Raw genomic sequence first — 16,109 nt, forward strand, 5'->3', positions numbered from 1 at the left:
TTCAGCAGCTGATGTCTGGAGATCAGTTAGAGATGATGGCTCTGGGTGGACTCGAAGAAGCATGGCCAAGATTTTTCCAGGTTGTGATTATGTTTATCTCATTACTGGGTGGCACAGCAGTGTCACGCTGTGAGTTTGTGCTCGCTGCCTCGTTTCTGTTCATAGGGTGACCAGCCGCTGACCCCTGCTGGGCTGGGAGCTCCCCCTCCTCCACCTAGACAGAGGAGGCAAGGGCCCACAGCTTCTGCTCACAGCCCTCCAGACCCTCGCCCTCCCTGTAACCCGGTGTTTGTATAGTTTTTTGTCGTTGTTGTTGTTAGAAAAGCTTTTAAATGACATTTATTTTTATATATCAGTAATGTTAAAAAGTATATATATGCTTATATACTAGCAATAAAAATTGGAGCTATAATTTTTAAAAATCTCTCTCTATAAAATGTGTTTTAAAATTAAATAGTGTATTCAACAAATTGCACTATGACACTATGATCAAATGTAGTCCTGAAACTATATGTCACTAAGTTTAACTTTCTAAATACTGTCTCTTTGAAATGAAGGAATTAGATAAGCAAATTAACTTTCTTTGGTATGTTTTTAAAAAATCTTCTCCTTCGTTGATATCAGATATCATTCAGATTCCTTCAACATCCCAGACACTGTCCTGAGCACTGAGGCTACAGCAGTGAATGAGATAGACAAGGAGCCCACTCTCAGGGAGTTCACAGGCCATAAAGATGATAAGTCAAGAAGAAAGAAAAGAAAAAAAAAAACAGATATGCAAAAGTGAGAGATTTGGGGCAGAGAATTAAAACTGAGACCACTGATAGTCTGCCCCTCTGTATGAGAAGGCCTCTCTGAAAAGATGGCATCCAAGCCCAGACCCAAATGGGAGGAGGTGGCCGGTCCCGTGGAGGAAAGGCTTTCCAGGTGGAGCAGACAGCGAGTACAAAGGCCCTGGGGAGGGAACGGCAAGGGGGCCAGGACAGGGGAGCAAGGGGCCCGCGTGCCTGGGAGAAGCCCGAGCAGCCTGCAGAGGACAGCACCCTCCGGCCCGCCTGTCACATGCGTGGAGAGCCTCAGGATGAAGGGCAGAGGCTTCACTGGAGGTGACAGCCAGGAGGGATGAGCAGCTAGGAGAGCCCCGCCACTCTGACCCTAGGTGTGGCCCTGCCCCAGCCAGCCGTCTGACTTTCACTTCTCCCTGCTGCAGCTTCCCTGTTTCTGGAACTGCAGGTTGGGCCAGACTTCAGTGGTTTTCAAAGTTCGCTTTGTGACAGAGGAACTCCTTTCTTCAAGGAAACTCTTCTAGGAAGGAAGTTAACATGTCGAGGGTCAGCAGCAAGCAGGCGTGCCGCTGGCAGAGATGGGAAGGGACCCCTGGAGCGCTGCCCAACCTGCCCTCCTGCTCCCCGCCAGCCCGCCTTCAGCAGTCGGTCACAGGGCCTGAACAGCCCTGAGCTGTGGGCTGGGGCGCTGCACACAGGCAGGAGAGAGGCCCAGCCCAGCATGACCACAGGCAGCCCAGCCCCAGGCTGGCCGCTCCTATCTCTCTGGCAGCTTCCTCCTCAGTAGCCATGAGTGACAGAGCCCATGCCGTGCCAGTCCCATGGTCGCTTTAAGGCTTGGATGTTTGGAATGGCTCCAAGTGCCTCGAGAAAAAACAGAGACAGAAGATCTGCTTTAACTGGAACGCTGCTGTGGCTCGGGGAGTGCCTGGCACACCTGTGCAAAGCCTGGCACCTTTCCCCCCGCTGAGTGCCCCCGCCACACCATGGTAGCCACAGCAGTTGCCTCAACACAGCCCTGGTCATCTGTCTCTTTGAGTTTACAGTAGAGGAGAAGCCATGTGGGAGTGAGGCCTTGCTGTCCAGTCTGTCCACAAACAGGAGCCCTGTGAATCAGACAGTGATGCTTTTGACTACGGGTCCAGAAGCTCAGCTGGCTGTGAAACAAAACATGAAGGGTTTTTTTACACCTGAAACAGAAAGAGTGCAGGAGCAGCTGTTGGTAGCAACGTCAGTCAGGTTGGGTTGGTGTCTCTGTGACGCTGTTGACCTTTTCCTCATGCTTGCAAGTTGGTGGCTATTGCTCCAGCCATCTTGTCCACATTCAGGGCGAGAGGAAGGTGTGAAGGGGTGGCATAAGCTTAGCTCAGCAAAGCAAAAACACTCCCAGAGAGTTGCCAACAGACTTTGGTTATAACATCTCATTGGCCAGGGTCACATGGCCACCTTCAGCTGCATGGGGGTACTGGGAAAGAAAGAATCTCACTTCCTCCCCCCTCTGTAGTTGAGATGAGAAGGGAGAAATGCTGAGTCTGGGTGTCAAGTAAGTTAGTCCACAGTACCTGCCGTGGCCTTGGCGCCATCAACTGAGCTTAACAATGCCTTTGGGTGTGAAGTTCCCAAAGGTTCGGACAAGGAGAAGAATAGTAAGAGAAGGAAACAGAGGGGAAGCAGGGAGAAAGGAGAGGAGGAGTGGGTAGCGAGGAGGGGAGCAGGAACTGTTGTCTGAGGCCGTCTATGTACCAGGTCCCCCACAAACAACATGGGGGAACTGAGGCTCGGTGTCAGGGAGCTCAGGAAGCTCGTTGGAAGTCACAGTGAGTGGGAGGGAGAGCCGTGTTCCCTCCCAGGTTAACGCTGTTATTTCCCAAGGGATGGGCGGGGAGGTAGTAGGGAGAAGGGAAGGGAGAAAGGAAGTGATGGTGAGGGTAGGGCCAGGCTGAGGGCCCTGCAGCAGCAGCTCCATGAGTGCTGGCCCAGATCTGCTAATCTCACCACCACAGTCGTTCACCAGGGTTAGGCCCTGGCACACAGTAGGGTCTCAATAAATGTTTGCTGACCAATGTCTGTATCATTAATTACTTATCTTTCATATCAACATCATTATTAACAATAGCTAGGCTTTGGGCAGGTGTTCTACACCAGGCATCAGTCCACACCCTGCAGGCTTCCCTGCGGTTAAGCCGCACAGCAGGCAGCCTTCAGAAACAAGCTTCTGTTACTGTGCCCCCATTTCAGAGATGAAAAAACTGAGGCGTGGAGAAGTGGCCTGCCTGAAATCACACTGAGGAAGGGCCCGAATGCAAACAAAGCCCATCCCCTACTCTCCTGCTCCACCCCTAGCCTAGAAGCTGACTCAGCCACCAGAAAGGCCTCTGTGAACCAGCTCTGGCCCCAACCCCCACACACACCCACAGCTCCATCATGGAGGGATTCAGGGCTGGAATGGGAAGTGCCACCTGTGCCAGTTTCGGAGGGACCCCACTGTTCCTCCGGTCACCTGCTGAGGAGCAGCCGGAGCTGCAACCCAGCAGACCCCAAGGCTCAGCTGCCTTCGGGGGCTGCACGGAGAAGCCCATCATGGAGCAGCCCCAGCCCATTCCCAGCTCCCAGCCCAGGGAAGCCTCCACTCACCCACCTCCAGACTTTCCCTGGAGGGCTCCTCTCTCTGCTCTACTGGAGATGGGTGAAGCACAGCACCCCGCAGTCTGGCTCAGGGGTCCCACTTGGGGTCCACCACGTGCTCTGGAAATCAGTGCACCCTGCTTCAAACCCCAGCATGGCCACTAACTTTTGGTTCTGTGACTGTGAGCATGTCCCCTCGTCTCTGAGCTGTTGGTGACTGGATGTGTCATTTAATCTTCCTCCAAGAGTCCCTACTCTTCATGTGCAAAGTGGCAATTAATATCACCCTTGTTGTTTGGTGAAATAAGGTTGCATAGCCGAGCACCCAGCATAGCGCCCGGTGTTGTGTGGGTCGTGGTAATTGATTACACTGACCTCGGTCATAGTAACTGGCCTTAGCTTCTTTCCCCCTTTTTCAAATTTAATGGAAGTTTAACACATGTACAGAAAAGAGCACATATCATTAAGTGGATGGCTTAGTAAATTTTTACAAACAGAATCCACCTGTTGTGACCAGTACTCACATTAAGAAACAGAACTTGGTCAGCACCCCAACGGCTCTTTATGTCCCCCTCTGGCCACTAGCCCCCAGCAAGGGTGACCACTCTCCTGACCTCTGATAGCGCAGATTGCTTTTCTTTTTTTATTCATTTGGCTGCTTCAAGTCTCGGCTGCGGCATGTGGGATTTTCTTTATGTCATGCGGGATCTTTCACTGTGGTGCCTGGACTCTCGAGTTGCGATGTGGAGGCTTAGTTGCTCTGCGGCATGTGGGATCTTAGTTCCCCAACCAGGGACTGAACCCAAATCCCCTGCGTTGCAAGGTGGATTTTTAACCACTGGACCACCAGGGTAGTCCCTAGCACCGATTGCTTTTACCTATTCCAAAACTTGATATAAATAGAACCCCACGGTGTGTACTCTTGCCCACAGCATGAGTTTGAGAGGGTCCTCATGTCCTGTACCGCTAGTCTGTTCCTTCCCATTGCTGAGCAGTACTCCACAGCTCATGGACCACCCTCATCCATTCTCCATGGACACTTGGCAGTTTCCGGGCCAGAGCTGCTGTGAATAGTGCTGCTATGACCATTCCAGTGTGTGTTCTTCAAGGACCGTCTGAACTCGTTTTTGTCTCGTGCACATTTAGGAGCAGTAGTGCCACTGGGGCTGGCCTTGGCTTTTTGGCCGAGCCTCTCCAGAGGTGCTGCAACAGAAAGGAGAGAAGGTAGGTTGCCCCTCTCTGGGGAGCTGTGAAGTGTGGTCTGCATTAAGGAGGGAGTGCACTTAACTCGGAGCTCTGTTGCAGACCTCAGGGCTGTGCTGGACAGAGGGCAGGACGGAGTCCTGAGCAATGCATTGGTGAGTCCCTACAGGGCCCAATGCTGCCTGGGACTCTGCCATCTAAAAGCCTGTCCCAACCCCTGAGAGCTCACGGTCCAGTTGGGGAAGATGTATAATGCAGGAAATGGGAAGGACCACAGTGCATTGTGATGTAAGACTGACAGAGACCTGTCACCAGAGCCAGCTAGGCTGTCTGTGAGACTGCCACTCTGAGTTCAGAGGGGCCTACACCTGGCAGGGGTGGAGGATGTCTTTGTTGATGGCCCAAAGTATTTTTCTACCTAGTGAACACCCATGCATCCTTCAGTGCCCAACTTAAATGTCACCTCCTCAGTGGAGCCCTCCAGGATCCACTGTGTCCTCACCTACTAGGTACTTCCTTCCTAGCAGGCCCTGCACCTGTCAAGTGCAAACTGAATACATATCCTGTGACTAGAAACTTTGTGGTCCTTTGTTTAATTTCTCTCTCCGACTGGCCCGCAGGCTCCGAGTAGGCTGATCTGTGTTGTTATCATATGGTGCCTGGCATGTGGAGGGGCACTGTACATATTTGTGGGGGGAAAAAACATGTCTGGAAGCATGCTTGATCAAAGGCTTGGAGGGGATCGATCACACATGAGTGATTGAGGGACAGAAGAGGTGAGTCTGTTGGACGTGTAGAGTTCACAGTTTGAAACAAAAGGCTCTCAGGCCAGCCGGGCCGTGGAAGCCCTTAAAACACGAGGCCAGAGAGCTCTGACCTGAGTCTGCCAGCAGCGGGAAGCCATTGAAGGTGTGGAGTAGGGGAGCGTCACGAACAGAGATTAATTGATGGCATTTTAAAACAACATATTTCTGAAAACGCAGTTGATGAAATCGTCGTTTTTACCTTTATCGTGGTTGTTAGGAAACTGCATTTTGACAAGTCAGGCTCTCAGTTCTGTGCATCATGGAAAATTTATCTGAATAGGGAAGGTGTGCGGGAACAGTGTGGGACAGCTTCTCCTGGATTTCCACAAAGGTGTCAAACCGACTGTGAGCTGGCAGCCAGCTGGGCAAAAATCAGCACGTGTGAGGAATAAACGGACAAGCTGAGTTACTGCCCAGCCTGAAGACCAGGTATTCTGAATCCAGGCATGGGTAAAGCCTGGAGCTTCTAGCCGCGCTCCTCTTCCTGCTGGAAAGCCCTCTCCACTAGCCACCTGTCACATTCCTCCAGCTTTCTTTGGTTCAGAGTAGATGTCACCTCCTCCAGGTGTTAGTCGCTCAGTTGTATCCGATTCCTTTGCAGACCCATGGACTAGAGCCCATCAGGCTCCTCTGTCCATGGGATTCTCCAGGCAAGAATACTGGAGTGGGTTGCCATGCTCTTCTCCAGGGGATCTTCCTGACCCAGGGATTGAATCCAGGTCTCCCACATTGCAGGCAGATTCTTTACCGTTTGAGCTACCCAGGAACCACCCGCTAACAGCCCCTTAATCAGAAACACCTCCCCCATGTCATAACTGTGCCGCACCTAGAGCACTGTCTGCTGTGGGAAGGGATTAACTGTCTCTATTATGCTGGGGCAGGGACAGCTCATGGTGGGCATAGAGGTGAGTGCTGGTTCTACCAGATATTAAAATATATTCCAGAGCTATGCTGTCGAGACAGGAATAGACAGATCAAGAGAACAGGCAATTCCCAAAATAATGGGAAATTAGTATTCTATAAACATGGTGCTTCCAGTCAGTGGGTGAAGATGAGTTATTTAAAAGATGGTATTGGGACAATTTGGATAGCCATTAAAAAAACAGAATAAGCTAGAGCTTCGCCGCACTTCTTTATTTTTAAATTGGAGTATAATTGCTTTACGATGTTGTATCAGTTTCTGCTGTACAACAACCAACAACATCAGCTATATGTATACTCATATCCCCTCCCTCCTAAGCCTCCCACCTCCCCCTCCCTACTCCTCTAGGTCATCAGAGAGCGCTGAGCTGAGCTCCCTGTGCTACACAGCAGCTTCCCACTAGCTAGCTATTTTACACATGGTAGTGTACGCATGTCAATACTGTCTCAATTCGCCTCACCCTCCTTTTCCCCTGCTGTGTCCACAAGTCCATTCCCCACGTTTGTGTCTCTACTTCTGCCCTGCAAGTAGGTTCACCTGTACCACTTTTCTAGATTGCATGTATATGCATTAATATATGATATTTTCCTCTTTCTGACTTACTTCACTCTGTGTGACAGACTCTAGGTTCATCCACATCACTACATACTACTTAATTTTGTTCCTTTTTATGGTTGAGTAATATTCTGTTGTGTATATGTACTATATCTTCTTTATCCATTCATCTGTCAATGGACATCAAGGTTTCTTTCATATCCTGGCTACTATAAATAGTGCTGCAATGAACACTGGGGTACATGTGCCTTTTTGAATTATGATTTTCTCAATTTTCCTCACTTCTTATATGGAGATAAATTACATATTTAATAAAGATTTAACTCTAACGAAGCTATAAATGCTCTGGAAGAAAATATGGGTGAATTACATTTATAATCTTAGTGTGGAAAAAAAAACCTTTGTTTTGACCTGAAATCCTAAAGCCCTAAGGGAAAAAAACTAACTGGATGATATAAAAATGTAAAATTTTCATATGGCAAAAAATCGCATTGTAAACAAAATAAGAATAACAAAAGAAACCATATTTGCAAATTTTATAACAAAAGACTAATATCCTCCCTTTCTAAACAGTTCTTACAAAAAATAAAAGACCATAACCCAGTAGAGAAAAGGGCAAAGAATATGAATAGATTGTTTAAAAAAAAAAAAGAATTACATGTGACCAGTAAACACATGATATGCATAAATATAGGCTCCCATTCCCAAAGGAAGAGGGCAAAGAGAGACACCATTTTTCACTTCTCAGATTGGCGAAGATGAAAGAGGTTGCCGATACCAAGCGCTGACAAGAGTGTAGTCAAATGGGAACTGTCGGGCGCGACTGGCCGCTGAGGAAATGGGTGCAGCGGCATCTGTGGAGAGGCTGCTGGCCAGCACTGTGAGAAGCAGCCTCCTGATGCTGACGACAAAGCTTCTGCTGAACCAGCACCCCCTCTGGGGGAAGGAGAAAGCTTGTGTTTTATGACCTAACCTCAGAAGTCACAGACCCTCAATTCCACTGCCCTATCCATTGTGCCAGGGGACCCAGGGTGTGATACTTGGAGGGGAGGCTCATCTGGGGACAGCTGGGAGGCTGGCAGTTTCTAATGCCAAAGGGGAAATTTTGGTGTCAAACACATTAAAAACACTATTTTATTATTCACTTCGGAAACCGGTGCCCAGGACACTTGTTTGGTGTCACAGCCAGAACTGGAACCAGTCCCATTTGGCTAAACTCTTTCTAGTCCACCTCCTTCATGGTCACCCCCAAACCACTCCTGATATATAATAAGATATAATCTAATCTCCTCTGATCTCATAATTTAGACTGCATGACTTCCTCGCTCTTAGAATAAAAGTCCCATACCTCGCGGTAGTGTCCAAGGCTCTGAGTGCTGGGCCCTACATGCCCTCTCCCCCTCCCCTCTTCCCAACCTCCCCCTCTTACCAAGTGTCTTCCCGCCTCAGGGCCTATACACTAGCTGTTTTCCTCTACCTGCAAGACCCTGCCCCCAAGTCTTCACCCAGGTGTCAACTTCCACCATCCCAGGGTCAGGGCCCATGTGGGCTTTCTCAAACTCAGAGGGGCTTCCTTGACTACTCAGCCCAGAGCCCACCTTGTCTCCCCTGTGTGCCCTCCACCCCTCACCCCCTCATCCTCCGCTTCTCCTTCACCCCATCACTACCTCATCCCATGTCTCCAGGATCCAACCAGGAGTCAAACTTCGCATTCCGTTGTTATTAGTCTCGTGATTGAGAATTGTCAGACTGATGACAATGAATCTTTGAGGAATCCAGGACACTTGTGGAGAGTCTCTGTCTTTCAGTATTTCTTGTTTGGTTGTCTCTTCATGATCAGATTCAGGTTAAGCATTTTGCACGGGAGGACTTGACATGGGGAGAACTCAACACAGGTGATGCTATGTTCTCACTGCATCCCTTCAGGAGGTGAGCACACCATTTCAGGTGGGCTCCACGTCCGGGTCTGCTGATTTGATCGCTTAGTTGGGGAGTGTCGGCCAGCCTTGCCTTGGTGCAGGTACATGTGTCTTTTATAAGTAATTTGCAGGGAAAAGCATTTTTGAATGCACTGAGATGCTTGAATAGTATCTATTCTGGTCACGATAAGATCCTGTTATTCCGAATCATGAACTACTGGTTCCCATGGTCGGGTCCCTGCTCCTGGAGCATGCTCATTTCATATGGGAATCTGCCCGGAGTGGTTTGCTGCTTAAGAAGCTCCACAGAGCAAATGCCGCCATTTACAGCCATTTACAAAGGCACCCACTGTATGTAGAGCCTGGAGGGGACCTGAAGGCAGTACTGCACCCTTAAGCAGACCAGAGTAGCCTTTCTCTGTTGTGGTCTCTCACCAGACTGGGGCTGGAAGAAGAGACACATCACCGGGAGAATTAGTGGTCAAGAAACTAGGTCATGCCATTCCTCGTTGGGACCCATGCTGTGGCCACTTTAAGGAGATGCGCAAAGACGCTGAAAACAACCTATACAAGGTTACTCAAGGAGTAGGCAGCTCCTGCAGGAATTAAAGAGCCAGGAGGTTTCTGCAGGCTTCAGCACACAGGAAAACTCCCCTAATTTGCAGTGCTGCTAAACAGCCAGGCTTCTCCAGGGCCCCCAACCACTTCCTGTGGGTCGAGTGGGGCTGGGGCTGTTTTATCTCAGGGATGGTAAATGAGTTCACATTTCATGCCTAGAGAAAATCACTGCTCTGCCCTTCTGGGCGGCACTAGCTCTCTTATTTGTCAGAGAAGAGGTAGGTTATCCGGGTTCAATTCCGCCTTTGAACACCAGTTGGATCTTGGTTTATATTTCAAGCCCAGATGTCCACCATTGCTGTGAAATCATGACTCAGGCCAGAAGTCAAAGGTCTCCAGAAATGTGGGGGGAAGAGATGGGAAATCCTGGGCTTGAATTATGTCATTTGCAGAGTGAGGAAGGGCAGTTCCCGTGTTGAAAACAGCCACATTTCCCTGTATGAATTCAAGAGTCATGGCCACTAGTTAATTCTAAAAATCATTATCTGTGTGTGGACGTTCAGGCAGTGAAGTTTCCAAACTGTCTACCACCACAGAGGAGGGGACGTAAAGATCTCATGGAGAAAAGAGGGAAGAGAACTGGTTTGAAAACACATTTGGTTTTAGGGATGAAAGGTGCTAATGAGTAACATGCTTCGAGCCTCTTTTAAAAATAAAGTGTGGGTCTTATATTGACAGTGAAATCTTGAGCGTGTGCAGAAGGAAGTCTGTACTCTGTTAATTCGATGTGTTGTCATCTTTTTATTTTTCTAATGGGTGAATACTGAGCCCTGAACCTGTGATACTGTATTTCCAACTCGTACCTGTAGAGGGAGCCTTGTTTACCTCGGATTGTTCACAATGCAAAGCTTTCAGTGGAAGAAAGAAAAAGGCTTTTTACAGAAAAAAAAAAAAAAAAAAAAAGTTGGAGGGTTAAAGGCAGTCTGTTTCAAAATTGCAAACAATCCCGCTGGCTGTCTCGTTTTCTCTTCTTCACTGGTTTCCCTGTGAATGAATTGTAGCGTAAAGTCAGTAGAAATTGCCCTTCCTCTTTGGATGCGACCAGAGGAATCAGGAGATGGGATCGTTACTGGTGTTTGTTTTTTTGTGTTTTTTTTTTTTTTGCTATTTCCTCACAGAATTCCACGAGGGCAGCTCTCCAACCCCGTTAAAACACAGGGTTTTTCTGAAGGCTGACCTGTTGGAGGGTGTGGATTTGGGGAGGGGGAGTCTGCCCCTGACCCGTCTTCTCTGTTGGGATCTAATCCTGCTTTGGGGGGGCGTCTAATTCTGCTGTTGGGGTACGAGCGCTCTATGTTCCAGGCTGAGTCTGAGGCTGCTCAGAGGTCTGGGGTCCCCCACCCCCGCGACGACCGGTGCGGTCTTCTCCTGCACCCAAGGTGGACGAGGACAGTCTGCGCGCGGCACCGCATCTCTGATCCGCGCGGGTCTTCCCCTTACTGCGATGCTGTGTCTGGACCGCGCGCTCCCGGGTCTGGGATGGAGCAGCATTCTTGATGTTATCCTGTTACTTTACAACTGTATCCTGCGCGTCTTCAGGAGCCCGCGCAGGGTGGTTTAGGGGAGCACAATGACCGGCGGGAGGGGGAGCGGGGACGGATCCGGGAGCAGGCTGGCGGCGGGCGCTGGAGATGGTGGAAATGTTTGGGTCGCCCAGGTGAGCGCAGCCGGACTCCGAGGCGCCCGCCAGTAGGGAAGGGAAGCAGGGGAGGGTGGAAACTAAGTGGTGGGAAAGAGACAAAGGAAGAGTGAAGAAGCGAGATGGTGCGGAATAGAGGAGGGGGATGGGAGGGGGCAGCGAGTGGGCAGCAACGCCGAGGAGCCCGAGCTTGAACTTGAACGAGAAAAGGTGGGGGCCCAGAGGCTGGGGGGCGGGCAGCAAAGAGCCGACCACGTGCCTGTCTTTCCCAGACCCGGGGCTCGCTCTGAACGCCGGGGGGCCCAGCCCTCTGGCCCAGCAGCCCCGCCCAGCGAGTACCCGCGTCCCCTGGGAACCAGGGGACGCTTAGGGGTCGAGGGCTGCCGAAGGCCCAGGGTGCCGAGAGTTCCTAAAGGTGCCTGAGTCACTTTCTTTGGGTCAAGCCTCTCCTCTTCTGGCCTGAACGCGGATAGCCGACCGCGCGCCGCTCCCCCAACCCTCACCCCGGACTCGAAGACTGGGTCCTCCGGGAGCAAGGGGCGGGCACAGACCCCATCGCCTTCTTTCCCGGGCTCCGTCCCCCGCAAGAATCTTCCTCCAAGCGCTTCCCCCTTAAGGGCGCTCACCCCCGGGAGCGCTCGGCGGCGCGTCCAGCGCGCCCTCATCCCTCCCCCTACCTGGCCCAGCACCCTCTCCTTCTTCCTCCCCACTCCCCTCCCTCCTTTCTCCGCTCTCCCCCTCCCCCCGCCCGGGCCCACTCCTCCCGCCTGCCCGCCCGCCCCTCCACCTCCTCGGGCTGCTCCTCCTACTCCCCCAGCGTAAGCCCTCCGTGCGTTCCCCTCCCCCCGGCCCCCGCCCCGTGCCGGGTCCCGCCCCCCTCCCCCGCCTCCCCGTGCCCGGTGCCCCCCCTCCCCCTTCCTCCCTCCCGGCCGCGGCGCCGCCGCCGCCGCCGCCGCTCGCCTGGGCCCTCCCCCCGGCCACCCCCGCCCCCGGGCCGGGCAGTGACGCGCCGCGGCGGTGCCAGCCCCTCTCCCCGGGCGGCCGCCGCGGCAGCAGCAGCAGCAGCAGCTGGAGCTGGAGGGCTGTCACCGCCGCCCGCCCCGCTCACTCGCCGAGCCCGACCGCCCGTCTCCGCCTCGCCTCCCGCCCAGGTACGGAGTCCGGCCCGGATCCCCGCGATCCGGCCGTTTCCGGGCCCCCGGGCCGCCGCCCCCCTTCTCCCGCCGCTGCCGCCGGCCGTTGAGCTGCGGTTAGGGGGGCGGGAGACTGGGGGGGTTCCGGGGAGGGGGACGTGGGGGAGCTTCCTGCGCCGCGGCTGAGGAGGGGGGCGCGCGGAAGCGGCTGCGCCCTGGGCGGAGTGGGCTCGGGCGCGGGGCGGGGGGTGGGTAAGTGGGACCGAGTGGGGTGGGGGCGCTGAAGCCTGCACTCCGGGGGCCGCGGGGCTCTCGAGAGGGGCGCCGGGCCCCGAGTGCGGGGGGCTGCCGGGCGCACCCCACTCCCGCGCCGTGCGCGCCGCCGGTCCTGGGGGGCGGTGATTGTGTGCGCCGCGCCGCGGTATTGTGCGGCGGCCGTACGGTTTGCGGCGGGCTCGGCACCGCGTCCCGGGGAGGCAGGCATTCGCAGGCGGCGGGGTGGGGGCCGGGCTCGAGTGGCCGCTGCCGAGGCCGTAGCGAGAAGGGAAGTGGACTGTTTGGAGATGTGAGGACGGGAAGCGTTGAGTGGCAGGGAGGGGCTCCCTGCCTCGGCGCGGGGAGTTGAGACGGGATTTGCAGAGTTGAGCCCACTTCAGCAGACCCCCGCACCTCTCTGGACCAGACCTGGTGCCCCTGTCAAGTGAATGATCGGAGCAGAAGCTTGGGTTTTCGGCGGCCCCTGTCTTAGGGGCATTCCTTACGGACCGGGGCGCATGGGTCGGGGGCAGCTGGCCAGAGCCTGGGCGCGCGCCCGGGTTAAGTTGGATTTACACCTCCGTCGGCCGCTCTCGCTTCTCCGAGGCTGGACACTTTTTCGGGCGGCGGGGGTTGGGGGAGTGCAGTTCGCGTTTTTATTCCAGCCGCTTGGGTTCAGAAGTGACCCCCACCTCCCTACTCCCACCTGGAGCCGCGTTTGCCGGAGTCCAGTCGCCCCTAGCGGGCCGCGCTTCCTGGGGGAAGTTCTCATTAAGCCTCGCTAATTAGCATTATTCCTGGAGAAAGGTTAAGGTTAGACCGTCCTTTTCCTTATCGGGAGGCCCACCCCCTTCTTCCCCATTCCCTTCTTCCTCCCTCCTCCCCAAGAGCACAAAAGCACAAAAAGAAAGTGTGAAGAGGCACAGATCAATGGAGAAGCCACAAACCCATTAATTCAAATGGAACCTTTTTCCCCCCTCTAAAACATTGATTTTTCTTTCTGTCTGCTCTGAGGGGAGATTAATAACCTCCTGATTTCACCTGAAATGGTGTTTGGACTCTGTGATTTCCTCCTCTTTCTGAGAAGGATTGTGGCTTGAAATAGATTCTCCCTTGAGATAAAGCCCTACTTATCCCAGAATGAGCTGGAAACCCCAGCTTGGGCCCCTGTCCTACCAGGTATGGGGTGTGTGGAGAGGGTTGTGGGGCTCTCACAATTGCTCCAGAGAGAGTCATGACCAGGGGCCCCTTCTTGCCTGCCCCTTGCTTCTGGTCTTAGGGTTGTTCTGAGGGAAGGACCCATATAGGGCCCAAGCCCCAGTGATGGTTTAGCCAGGAGGTAGTGAATTACCCCTACATTGGAAACCCAGTACAGCCTGAATTCTTAGGTAAATACTATCAAGCTTAATTTAATCCCATCTCAAGGTGGGCTTCTTTTGGAGAGTGGGGGCTGGAGACAGCACCACCCCCTCCCACATCCACTGCGCCTAGGCTGGGCGGCAGCACTCCATTCAGCACCGTCCTGAGGAACAGCAGGAAGCCCGGCACCCGGGGCCTTCCTCCCAGCTGGAGAGGCTGATCTGGGAGAACTTGTGTGGCCTGAGTCACCCTGGGGCCTTGTGGAGCCTTGCTGGCCCTGAGTTGCTCAAGAACTTTTTTTTTTTTTTTTTGTCTCGTCTGGGTCCTTTTCTTGGAAGGAAACTCCTGCAGGGGATTAGTGCAGAGTGGTTTCTCTCGAGCCCACTTTTCTCCTGGAAGAACCTTGTCTGCTGAAGCTCATCTTTCCAGCCTCCCTTTTAAAGAGACCCCTGTTCATGGCAGGGTCTGGGGTATCAATGAGGCCCTCGTGGTTAGGAGTGCTGGGAAAACAGCCAGTTGCCTTTGCTTGGGAAACAAAAGCCTGTTTTACACTCAATACACTAGTAGGAAGGTGTTGAAAATGCTCACCCCAGCATCCAGGCACCCATGACAGCAGAGACAACAGAGCATCCCTGTGTCGATGCAGACATCTCTGACAGACCCTGTGCATGTGTGTGTGTGTGTGTGTGAGAGAGAGAGAGAACCTAAAATGTGGTAGGTGATTGGCTATGTCAGCCCTCCCCACTTCATGTTTCCCAGAAGAGCTTATATGGCTAGGAAGCAGAGGAGGTATGCTGGCAGGAAGGAGTGGAATTGAGTGGAGTGTCTGTCCCCAGGAGCCTGGCGTCTGCCCCTGGTGGCCAGGTGAGCTTGGGATGAGGGCATGAGCTGCAGTCTGGGGACTCCCTAGCCCCCAGGAGCTGTGGCTCAGACCACCCTAAGATGTCATTTGTGCTGTTCCTTCCCAACCAGGATATTGAACCCTTGTTGCTTTGGATCCTGGGGGAGGGGGGTTTTGTCTTCCATTAATAAGCCATCTGATGAGCTGAAGTGGTTAAGTTGGGGTCAAATGCGGTTCAGTACCTCCTTGGCATGCTCAGAAGGCTGTGTGTGTAATGCTCGCTGACATGGAGACAGGCAGGGGAATTGCCTCGCGCTGAAGAATTTCCAGGGCCTGGGAGGGGCCTACAGGTGTTCCAGAAGGAGGTGCTCACTTTGTCCACCCTGGTGTCCCCCGGTTTGGGGTAGAGCCGGTGCCAGGGCAGCTGCCTTGAGCCTGGTGGTCTTCCTGGCAAGAGCTTCAGCCTCTCATCAAACCCACCCCAAGGGGATGGACAGAGAAGGGGTCTGTTTCCTGCCTGGCCCATTCCTGCCTCCCACCCCTCCTCTGAAACACACACACCCAAGGCTCCTGATCAGGGCTTACTGCTCACAACGGCACTAAATTCACAGCAAATCCTTCTCCCTTTCTCTCTCAAAGCAAGCAGTAGAGATAGAGTTACAGCTCTAAGGAGAGGCCTGGAAAATGTTGTGTGAGGCACACCCCAGGATCCCTGTCCTGGAGGATGCAAATGGCTCAACTTCAGAGGCACCAGGAACCCAGTTCCCGAGAAATTGACCCCAGTTGTAAAATAATCAGGTTACTGATAGCACCTGCCCCTGGTTACACACCATGGATACAGGCGCGTTTCCACCATTTCCCCTCTGGTCTCCCATTTTCTCCTCCTCCTGGGCTGGGCAGCGGTTGGTGCTAGTTTGCCTGCAGAGGAGGAAGGGCCTCAGAACCTGGGTGGAGAGAAACTGAACCTGCCCGTGAATTCTGGACTGCAGATAAGAGCAGGGAGGGTCTGGTCGGCTCCTCTCCTCCTGCCCAGAGTCAGGGCTCCCAGACTCGGGTGTGTCCCAGGAGCAGCCTTGGGTGGTGTCTTCCTGCCGCCCCCCCCCCACCCCAGCTCTTGAGTTCCCTTTCCAGAAGGGCAGTTGACCCAATCGCCCTGTGACCCCGCAAGTGGCTCAAGTCCTTTGGCGCCGAATAAATGATGACCTTTTGTCAACAGGTGGGCAAGGCTGCAGCCTGCAGGGTGTCTGAAGCCAGAGCCAGGAGTCATGTGGGGTCTAGGAAGAGGGGCCCCAGAAGTAATGGATTGTACACACTCCTTTGTTTTTTAATGAAAGTTTCGATGAAGTTTGTTTACAGAAAGAGAAATTAGTAAACCAGGTTTCCTTGAGATTCCAGAATGCCCGACTTGTGACCTCTGGGCCTGCTCTCCGTAACCCTCACCATCACCTC

At 53.2% G+C, this 16,109-nt stretch overlaps 1 protein-coding gene across 3 annotated transcripts in view; it reads left to right on the forward strand.

The window, feature by feature from the left end:
- Positions 1-16,109, forward strand: part of NOL4L (nucleolar protein 4 like) — a 131,579-nt gene that overhangs the window by 83,021 nt on the left and 32,449 nt on the right. The window contains exon 1 of one of the 3 annotated variants that reach the window (XM_044927742.2): positions 12,067-12,223. The exons of the other annotated variants lie outside the window; for them this stretch is intronic. The gene's annotated coding sequence lies outside the window, so the exon portion shown is untranslated. Of the gene's footprint in view, positions 1-12,066; positions 12,224-16,109 lie in introns of those variants that run through there. 3 annotated transcript variants of the gene reach the window in all.

This window comes from Bubalus bubalis, chromosome 14 (genome assembly GCF_019923935.1).
Source record: "Bubalus bubalis isolate 160015118507 breed Murrah chromosome 14, NDDB_SH_1, whole genome shotgun sequence".
Lineage (NCBI taxonomy): Eukaryota > Metazoa > Chordata > Mammalia > Artiodactyla > Bovidae > Bubalus > Bubalus bubalis.